Below are 9,749 nucleotides of genomic sequence, written 5' to 3'. Positions count from 1 at the left end.
GTGGGATCCACTATTAAAAATGAATAAAGACATTTTTATTACCAAACATTGTAGACTATGGGTTAAATGACTGGCTACTAGGACTACACTAGAGATGGTACAGCAGCACCGGTGTTGCATTGCAGGTGTGCTGCTATGAGGTCTCCTGCGTAGCCACTTTTTGCCAACAGGAGGAGCTCTCCTGTTGACGTAATTAAATCATCCCGATAAGTGGCATAGTGATGTCAGTAGGAGCGCATGTCCACTGACATAGTGCTGTCCACACCATCACTTCTGTCGTTAAAACATTTGTCGGTCGGGGGTGCTCTTTCACAGTCTCGACCAACCAATGTTTTGCCCCCAAAAGTGTGAATGTAGACATAGCCATAGTTATTTACATTTGCATGAATCATTTATTGGAGGGTTGGATTTTTTTTGGTTTCTGAATTGACATACAAAATATGAAACAAAGCTGTACAGAAGACAACTCTTCTATTTATATTACAATATCCAATTGATTTGGCATATGGACAGTCCTCATTGAATGTTTTAAGCCTTCATTGTTTGAACTTCAAGCTGTTGTCAGGAAATGTTTGAAAGTTGGCAATTTGTAGTGTTGGACTCACATTTTTAAACACATGCTGCAATCAGAATTAGAGTGCAGAAAATCTGGCATCTTTCGCTACTTATTTGATTTCTATTTGTGTGCATATTCCTGTTCCTCTGCTCCTAGCAAACAGAAGCTTTTCTTCAGGCCCAATGTGTGTTTTTACTAGGTTCTGGCTATCGCAAAAGTGGCCATAGCATTGGTGCACCCCAGGACACTTGGGAAGGAACTACCTACCATATTCTAGCTCTTGCTTATTCATGCTAATGTTGGGAAGACCCACTGTGAATTACCAAATTGCACGGAGTAAAACGTCAAAGCTTGCCAGATGTGTTTTATTTATTTATTTAGGCAATTATACTTCAATTTAATTATTTATGATAATACTTCATAAATGTTCTAGTCAATGCTCTGGAGTATGAAGTTTTAAGTAATATGGCAACTCATTCAGCTTTTAAATTTTTGCATAGTAGAGGGAAGAGAAGGACAGCCAGTATTTTGTGCAAATTAGGGAGGATTTACTGTATTAGAATAAAAAACACATGGTCATTCTGGTTTCCCCATCATTTCTTTAGCCAGTTAAGTGCTCTCAAGAATACTGGTCATGCCTAGCAAATAGACACCCATACCTGGCACTGCAGAAATACCAAGCAAGGCTATCGATTTCAACGGGCTATCACTACAAATCAGTAGCACAGGACTGAATAAATAGATCAATAGCAAAGGAGTTGATTAATATTGGCTCTACATTCTGAATTCAAATCAGTGCCATATGGCCCTTTCATGAGAGCCAGACTTCTTTTCCCAGGTAAGCCATTTTCTGCTTCCTCACTTCAGTGGGCTTTCCTCACCAGCACAACTAGAGGCAAAATGCAAAGAAAAAAAAACTAAGGACGTTCCCCTCACCCTCATTTTCATCACAAGTTCATTTGTATGGAGACTTTCAACAAACATTCTTTACCGGTTACTGACTTTTCCTCCCAGCTGTTACCTGGGGTTCAGTGGGAGCATCATCACAGGTCTTGTTCATATGATCTGGCACATTTTACTTATTGAACATAAAGACCTATTCTTTATTGATATAAGCACTTCCACATCTCATACCAGTGGTGAATTTGGCCCAGTTTTTTAAAGATCAGCAATTAAGCAGTGCCTCAGAAAATGAATTAAGATGACGGCAGCTATACAATTTGCCATCATTTCTAAAAGTCTTGTTTTGCTGACTATCACATATTGCTATTGTAACATAAGGTGGGAAATAGAAAAACCTCACATAGGCTCCATCATCTGTTTCTCATTTTGTAACAGTTTAGGTGAGAACGAGATTTTGTTCCAAAGCTCAAAAGAGAAGTAACAGACATTTCACGGCAGAAGCAAGCCTGAAACACACATAAGTTTCATAAAATCAGAATCCTTCCAACTGTTGTGCCAATGAAGACAGTAAACTGAGAAGAAATGCAAATACGCATTCTTTAAACATTTTCTGCTTTTTTGATAATCAAACATTTCATTCTGAGGAACTTTGTCAAACTACAACCGGAGGGAATCCTAACAAGGCTCCTATGCAGATTTCAAACATTCCCATTCTCCTGAGAACATAATGCCAGCACAATCCCATTGGCATTAAAAACAGCAGTTCTCCACTCTACATCTTTGCAGGGATACTGGCCAAATTCTCAATGACAATTGAAATTCCATGTCAGTTACTGTCAGAGGCCTCTTTAGAGGTTGCACCAATGTAACGTAGACGGTTTTAAGAACACAAGAGGGGCCATATTGGGTCAGACCCACTGGGATTTGTCATAATAATTGAAAAGCTGACTTCCTAGCATGCTAAGGTATTTCCATTAAATATTGTTTGACTTTCTGAACGATGTATAAAAGTAAGCATGGCAGGATGGTTATTTTGGTTAATGAAAGCAAATGTTTTTAAAGTATAAGCAGGTCTAATTATAGGACAAAAACAGACTAAAATTGCAGGTAGAACTTTTTGCATGTGCAGTTTTTCTCTGGACAAGGTTTTGTTCATACAAAATTTGGATTTGGAATACAAATCAACACTGAGACCGTCAAAGGAGACCAAGGATGCTGGATGACTAATGCTTTTAGGCCTTTTAGTAAATCTCAGATCAAACAACTAGGCATCTAACTGTGATTTGCATGTTGAATAGCAATTTCTGCACCTAAGTCCATGTTTTGCAAATTCATTTATAGAAATTAGAGCTTAAATGTGAATGGCAGAAGCAGTATTCTGCCTCACAAATGAGCTGTATTATTACATTCCTATGTGACCCAGCAAGCTTTGAAATATGTGTCCTTTAAAAGAAATGGTAATTTGCTTATTCTGAAAGAAAAGCAAAGACATTCTCACCAAGAACAGGGAACCATTTGCTATCCACATAGGTCAACTTCTTTATGGCTTTTATATCTTTGTCCTCGAATTCTAGAATTAAAATCACATAAATATTTTCATAGAATCATAGAACAGTAGCAGAAATAGTTGGTGTAGCAATTCCAGATGTAGCAGCTGGTTACTCACTTCCCTCCCCCACATTCACCACTTTTCATATGACCTGTACACAACTTAATTAGATTTGAGCTCAAACGAAATCTATAATGCTATACAGGCAGTCCCCGGGTTACATGGATCCGACTTACATCGGATCCCTACTTACAAATGGGGTGAGGCAACCCCGCACTAGCTGCTTCCCCCCAGCAGACCAGGGAGACGCGAAGCTAGCGCCCCCCCCCCCCCCCCCCCCAGCAGACCAGGCAGACGTGGAGCGGCTTTTCTCAGCAGACACCTCAGCTTGAGAATAAAGGACTGAGGGAAGTGAGGTGTGGGAGAATAAAACTGAGCTCTGGAGAAATGTTTGGCTAGAGTTTCCCGTACAATATGTACCAGTTCCGACTTACATACAAATTCAACTTAAGAACAAACCTACAGTCCCTATCTTGTACGTAACCCGGGGACTGCCTGTATATGCATCCATGTGAACGTCCACTGAAATATATTTTTCAGATGGGGGGATAATAAAATTATGACCAAGTGAAAAACCCAGTAAGATTAAGTCTAAGGAGTGAGTAAAAAAACAAAGTCAGCATGGTGTACAAAAACATTCAATACAATGAACACAAGACAAAATACAATGAAATTAGAAGTGCCCACAGTTTTAGTATTTTCACACTTCATTATCAGCTTTGCTCATCTTTCAGCAGAAAAATGTTGCAAACAAACCTATTTTCAACAGAAAATGGTTAAAACTTTTGCACATTTGTTTTTGCTGTAGAAAGAGTAAATGTGATGATTTTGTATATTTTTATAGTCAAATAACTGTTTTCGTGACATTTTGCAAAAATGCTAAATTTGAGGAGTAGATGGGGAACAAAGCAGAAGAATATAATATCAGAAAAATTCATGGAAGTTTTGACAAAATCTGAATAGTAGATTTGCTTGGTGTTCACTTTGCAACTCTTTATTGATACTTTGTTGTGTGGCATTCTCAAACATAAACCAGACCTTTAATCATTATTCTTTACAACAGCCAGGAGATCTAATTCAGAAAGTAAAGCAAGGAACAACAACTGAATTGTCCTCTCACTAGAAAACTTGAATTTTCATGTCAGATTTCAAAGAGATTGAGCTCTGCAGGTTTCACAAAGACTTCAATGGAATTTGAGCTGCACTACCTGAGCTCATTACAAGCGCTTAAAATTGAACAGCATCAGAAATGCCAAGAAAAACAAAAGACTTGTCGTGCATTTCTCGCAAAACATCATCCCGCCTCCATGATCTACTGTATAGTTTAGAGGGTTTGTCTGTGCATCTGTGCATGAGTCTGTCTGTCTTTTCAAGAACTTCTTCTAAAAAGGTGACAGCTAGGACCTCCATATTCGGTGTGCAGCTTCCTCTTATCAAAATTTAAACCAAGGTAAGCGTTTGGTTGTGCCAGGAAAATGGGATGTTCCCGCTCATAAAACCATACAGAAAAGAGCCAGAATCACCAGGCAGATGAAAGTGGCTGTATGGGGGTGTGCCACCCCACCACCCAGGACTGCTCCAGCCCCAACCTGCCCACCCTGCAAGTGCCATTGAAGGAGGGCTGAGGAGGCTGAAGTTCTCCCTCCGCCCCTGCAGATACACACCGGAATATTTGCTGGCTGTTCCCCTTCATCATGGAGCAAAGGGAAAGTGTAGAGTTTGCTGCATTCCTCAGTCTGGTTGGGGAGTGCAGAGGGGTAGATGAACCTGAATCCGCTCCATCTGCAGGACATGCACCCCTCCCTTGGCTGTGCCAGCTGGAGCTGCAGTGGTCTTGGGAGGCGCTTTTTACCTGCCCCCAAACTGCTGCAGAGAGAGAGGGGGCTGGGGCTGTCCTCTCTCCCTGGGGCAGTCTGCACCCCATATCCCCAGCCTCACCCCAGCACAATGAGTTAAATGAAGAAAAACAAACATTCATTGAGTTAAGGACCGGAGCAGTAATTCTCTTTTTATATGAAATGATAGTAATGGCAAAGTAAAACACCTTTGCACTGAGTTGACTCTAAAGTGACATGAAAATGTGCATTTATTTAAGGAAGGCTTGTGCAGGCTAAGTACTGGTATAAAATCTCAGTTACGCACAACTCCAAAATTAGAGGATAACGGCTAATACTGTTATAAAAAAACCAGCTCATTGGGAGTTTATTCATTTTTGAGAAATGTTTACTTCTATAATATAGCATTTGCTGCCTCTGAAATTACCTCTGTGTAAAGGCTGACTTTTATCTATTTTTATTGCATCATGAATAAGTAGCCCTCTTTTATGATCAGAATCATTTTGATATACTAGGATTTTGTATAAATATGTTTTCCATCATGGTGAAAGCCGGATATGTATGCATATATCCACATCATCACTGCTAAAAACAGCCTGATGAAAACAGCAGTTATTTAGTTCCATCATTTCATCAGATTCTTTGAATTGTCTCAGAATGTCAGGGAAAAGCTGTGTCAACATCCCAGATTCTACTTGAAAATATGTTATCCACAAGATGCACAGCCTGTACACCATGGAATTGTTGGGAGCGTTCTCAGAGGTCTGCCAGCATGACTCCAATAGAGGGCTTCTCATGGGCTTTTTCATAAATTTCCCCATGTACTTAAAAATTCTCCTCTTGTCTAAATTAATATTATATATGGCTGTCAAGCAATTAAAATTAATTGTGAATAATCATGAGATTAATTACACTATTAAACAATAATAGAATATGATTTATTCAAATCTTTGAGGGTTTTTTTTCTACATTTTCAAATGCATGATTTAACTTACCACACAGAATGCAAAGTGTACACGGCTGATATTTTTTATAACTGTAAAAAACAAAAGAAATATATTTTTCAGTACCACCATTATAAACACAGAAGTGCAATCTATATCCTCTGGAATGGTGGCTGAAACATGACAGGGCATATGAACTAAGGACTATTTGGAAAAACTGGACATGCACAAATCCATGGTGCCAGAGCTAATGCACTTTGAAGGTGCTGAGGGAGTTGGCTGACATGATTGTGGAGCCACTGGCCATTATCTTTGAAAACTCTTGGCAATCGGGGATAGGTCCCAGACAACTGGAAAAAGGCAAATGCAGTGCCCATCTTTAAGAAAAGTAAGAAGGGGAATCCAGGGAACCACAAACCAGTGAGCCTCACCTCAGTCGCTGAAAAAATCATGGAGCAGGTCGACAAAGAATCTATTTTGAAACACTTGAAGGAGGGAATAGTCAACATGAATTCATCAAGGGTAAGTCATTCCTGTCCAACTTTCTATGAAGAGATAATTAGCTCTGTGGATATGGGGAAAGAGGTGGATGTGACATACATTGACTTTAGCAAAGTTTTTGATAAGGTCTCCCATGGTATTCTTGCTAGGAAGTTAAAGAAGTATGGCTTATATGATTGGACTATAAAGTTGCTACAAAGCTGACCAGATTGTCAGACTCAACAAGGACTTGTCAATGTTAGGGGGCTGGAAAACATGACCTATGGGGAGAGGCTGAGGGATTTCGGCTTATTTAGTCTGCAGAAGAGAAGAGTGAAGGGGGATTTGATAGCAGCCTTCAACTTCCTGAAGGGAGATTCCAAAGAGGATGGAGAGAGGCTCTTCTCAGTAGTGACAGATGGCAGAAAAAGGAGCAATGGTCTCAAGTTACAGTGGGGGAGGTCTAGGTTGGAAATTAGGAAAAACTATTTCAGTAGGAGAGTGGTGAAGCACTGGAATGGGTTACCTAGGGAAGTGGAGGAATTTCCGTCCCTAGAGGTTTTTAAGTCTCAGCTTGACAAAGCCCTGGCTGGGTTGATTTAGTTGGGATTGGTCCTGCTTTGGGAAGGGGACTGGGCTTGATGACCTCCTGAGTTCTCTTCCAGCCCTAAGATTCTATGTCTTGCTTTCTAGTTGGCAGTTGGTATCAAGCAGAATACCCCAGAGGTTGGTCCTGAGGCCGGTTTTGTGAAAATCTTCATTCATAATCTGGATGACGGGATGGATTGCACCTTCAGCAAGTTTGTGGATGACACTAAACTAGGGGGAGAGAGAGAGATGCTGGAGGATAGGGATAGGTTCCAGAGTGGATAAATTGGCCCAAAAGTAATCTGATGAGGTTCAACAAGGACAGGTGCAGATTTCTGGGTGGAAGAATCCCATGAACTGCTATAGGTTAGGACTGACTAGTTAAGTGACAGTTTTGCAGAACAGGACCCGGGGATGACAAGCCATATATATGTGGATGTGACTAACAGACAATTCTGTCAACCTAAAATACTAGTAACGCATTTATCCTAAACAGACGCATTAACACTACATTTCTGTATTTAAACACACTGAGAAACAGCTTCAGTGAAAGAAGTCAAAGACTAGGTCCAGTATTGTTTAACTCACTCAGAATAAAGTAATATGCTCCCTACAAAATTTTAAAGTCACGATCATGATTTATTTAAGAGTTTCAGATTTTATAGTGACTCCAACAAAATTATCCAATATCCTGAATACAGATTCAAATGGAAAATTTCTCCCTCAGGATTCTGAGCAGAGTAAGACCAACATGTGAGTCACTCATCCATTTTCAAGAATGAGACAGGAAGTGGTACTGAGCATGCCAGTGCTGGAAGTGGTGTCAGTGGAACAGAAGTGTTTGATTGTATTGATCAAGGCTGGTGAAAGCCACCATTGTAAAATCTATAGTGCCACCTGCTAGAATGCCAAGGAGTTTATTAGTGATAGAAATGTAGTCGTGTTAGTCTGCTGTAGCTGAAGCAAAAAACCGGACTATGTAGCACTTTAAAGACTAACAAGATGGTTTATTAGGTGATGAGCTTTCGTGGGCCAGACCCACTTCCTCAGATCAAATAGTGGAAGAAAATTGGCACAACCATATATACCAAAGGATACAATCACATGGTACTAGCAGACAGGAGGGTTCACTAGCTCATTCAGCCAATGGGGTTATAAATGAAGCAACCCTAGTAAAGTCTTGGACCAAGGAAGAGGCTGAGACTGCAAGGCAGATGTTACCTGTTGCTGCCTGGTCCACTGCCAACATGGAAACTGGACCCAGTTGATGCTCAGGGGCTGGAACTGAAGTCAAAAGTACAGAGTTTCTAACCTTTCTACTTGATACACATCCTGTGCTGGTCAATGCTTTTCTTTGGGGGGTTGGAAGAGTCCACCCAAGCCCTGAAGTGCTCTTGATCAGTCTTATATGACCTTTTCCTCACACAGTTGATGGGGGAAAGCTCCTCTCTTTGGAGAGGCATCTGTTCTGGAATGCCAAGTGGGAACATTCTCAGAACTCGAGTGCGATCTCTGACCCAACAAGGGCCTCGGTACCAAAACGGGGGCGTGGCCTGTTTGCACAGTTGCTGCTTCAGGTGAAGATTCCAAGCCACTTGAGTCTGTTTCTTGAACAATCTGCAGAATGTACAAACACTCTTTAATGTGGGCCTTGCGGAGACAGAGAAAACACCCTGGCTGGGGATCACCCTTTGGGATTGCTCCTCCTTACACACAAAGGGCAATGTTTAAACCAGAATGAGGCCATCACCAAGAAAAAACTCAATTAATTAAACTAACACCAAAGGGCACTACTAACTGTATATGACAGGACAAAACAAAACTAGTGGGGAGATAATGAGGTTAAGATCTCACAGAGAGCTCCAACTCTATTCATGGGTGAGACTCAAGGCAACACTATCTGATGTAGCCTGAGGAAAATTCATGGTCACAAAGCACAAACTCTACCCCTCTTTCACAAAGCAAATTTCTCTAGCTCTGGTGCAATGGTTGCACACATACCTAAGTGGACTATACATCTGTATCCACTCAAAGAAGTACTTGGTATCGAGGAGGGACTGATTAGTATCTATATATGCAGCCTCCTGCTTCAATATCTTATTTCCTAGTCTTCACTGACAGGCAGAAACATTCCTCGCTCACTGTGACTAGTGTCCACAGGCAAAAGAATGTCAGCAAAAGCACTTCTAAGAATCAGAGATTACTATGAATGTACTGCAAGAGCTGCACAGCAGTGTTCCTGAGGGCCTTACCTCTCTCACTCTTTCTCTGCTTTTGTAGTCTCTGATTGTGGTACAAATGTATTGTGCATCATCAAGAACTAGAAATGATTTTGTGGTGCATCCATTATATTTCTTACAGGTCTCCAGAAAACACAGAAAGATGTAGAAAACCTTCTGCCCATACAAAATAGTCGGCATGAAATAGTCCTTATGGCTGCAAAAGCAGCTGCTTCTATTGGGCCATAAGATATGGCAACAGTCTATGCCAGCGATGGGCAACCTAGGCTAAGAGTTGGGCAACATGAGTGCCCCCCGCCCTTCATCTCAGTGGACTGCAAGATTGTTGCTAATCCAGATAGTCTCCTGAGACAGGGTACTTTTGCTGACTGTGCTTGTGTACCTAGAATTTGTGCGGCGTGAGAATTGAACCATAGCAGCGCCTTCATTGGAAGCCGAGGGAGTGCACGGCCCTCACATTGTGTGTGCAATCAGCATGCACCTCACATCACGTGCCCTTGTTTTCTGTGTGTGTGTCTTGTTAGTCATGTTGGTAGGAAAAAACCTAGGTAGATGGAAACCAGCAGACTCTGTCCACCCTGCGCATGGACAACA

General features: G+C 41.1%; 1 long non-coding RNA gene across 1 annotated transcript; it reads right to left on the bottom strand.

The window, feature by feature from the left end:
• Nucleotides 1–1,637: 1,637 nt before the first annotated feature.
• LOC112543769 (uncharacterized) lies at nucleotides 1,638–8,360 on the bottom strand. Its single transcript, XR_016350593.1, has 4 exons — nucleotides 8,228–8,360; nucleotides 5,899–5,939; nucleotides 2,958–3,029; nucleotides 1,638–1,965 (listed from the first exon to the last, which is right to left on the bottom strand). It is a non-coding gene; the product is annotated as an uncharacterized LOC112543769 (long non-coding RNA).
• Nucleotides 8,361–9,749: the final 1,389 nt, after the last annotated feature.

Source organism: Pelodiscus sinensis, chromosome 13 (genome assembly GCF_052426305.1).
Source record: "Pelodiscus sinensis isolate ZL-2025 chromosome 13, ASM5242630v1, whole genome shotgun sequence".
NCBI lineage: Eukaryota > Metazoa > Chordata > Testudines > Trionychidae > Pelodiscus > Pelodiscus sinensis.
Note: the sequence above shows the minus strand (reverse complement) of the source record. Positions and strands in the feature narration are given on the sequence as shown.